The sequence below is a fragment of the Orycteropus afer genome, unplaced genomic scaffold, assembly GCF_000298275.1.
Source record: "Orycteropus afer afer isolate SDZICR_OR568_19922 unplaced genomic scaffold, OryAfe1.0 scaffold00401, whole genome shotgun sequence".
Classification (NCBI taxonomy): Eukaryota; Metazoa; Chordata; class Mammalia; order Tubulidentata; family Orycteropodidae; genus Orycteropus; species Orycteropus afer.
In genome coordinates this window covers 493,339-494,487 of record NW_006921988.1, presented here as the reverse complement: position 1 = coordinate 494,487, position 1,149 = coordinate 493,339, and the positions used below count along the sequence as shown (strand labels likewise).

Here is a 1,149-nt window from a genome sequence, read left to right as displayed (position 1 = left end):
AACTACCGGAAACTGTCAACATAAATTTTTTTTTTCCTTTTTAAATTTTTATTGTGATTTGGGTGAAAGTTTACAGAGCAAATTCATTTTCCATCCAGCAGTTCATACACATTTTATCTCAGGACATTGACCGCAATTCCCCACAATGTAACAGCTCTCTTCTCACTTTCTTCCCATAGTTACCTCTTCCCTGTGTCCTTCCCTCCCATGCACTCCTACCCCAAGCTTAGGGCTCCCGCTCTTGATATACTCACAGTAGAGGGAGAGGGAGAAAGGGACAGAGGAAAGGGAAGAAAGAGGGAGTAGATGATCCCAGTTCTCAGGAACTGTAGTGAGCTTTACCTGCCACACAACAAACTAAAAAATATGGAACCCTTCACAAATTTGCATGTCATCCTTGTGCAGGGGCCAGGCTAATCTTTCCTGTATCATTCCACTTTTAGTATAAGCGTTGCCAAAGCGAGCACTCAATACAACTTTTCAATACACTTATTTTCAAATGAGGTTTGAAACCAGAGCTAAGAAAAAGAAAAGGTATATTTCAGTTTATAACCCCACATCAAATTTGTAACAAAAATTGCTTCCCGGTGGGAGATCACACTAAATGCATTGGAAAGAACTACTGAAATTGATGTGGAGCATAATTGAAAATATGGGGTCATATACTATTTTAGGCAGCTGCAATTCCTCTTTTAATCTCAACACAAAATGTAATATTACATTTCAGATTTAATGTATCCTCTGTAAACAATGTCAGAACATATAAGAAAACCTATTTTGTTTTCCTTTTCTTATTCACTAGCCAAATTTAGATGAACCAAGTTTTAGCAACTGCTTTTAAACCAACCTCATGTCAAACTTCATGCTATGGGAGATTCAGGTTGAAAATATATATAATTCTTTCTTTGGCTCTGTTGTTGTTGTTAGATGCTGTCGAGTTGTGTCCAACTCATAACATGATCCTTGCTGTACTTGAGCCCATCAAGCCAGCTCCACGATCCCTGCTATACTTGAGCCCATTGTCGCAGCCACTGTGTCAATCCATCTCGTTGAGGACCTTCCCCTCTTTCGTCGACCCTCCACCTTACCAAGCATGACATCCTTCTCTAGGGAATGGTCCCTTCTGACAACATGACCAAAGTAGGTGAG

At 39.9% G+C, this 1,149-nt stretch overlaps 1 non-coding gene across 1 annotated transcript; it reads right to left on the bottom strand.

Annotated features, from left to right (window-relative positions):
- Positions 1-360: 360 nt before the first annotated feature.
- LOC122151350 lies at positions 361-467 on the bottom strand. Its single transcript, XR_006164113.1, has one exon. It is a non-coding gene; the product is annotated as a U6 spliceosomal RNA (small nuclear RNA).
- Positions 468-1,149: the final 682 nt, after the last annotated feature.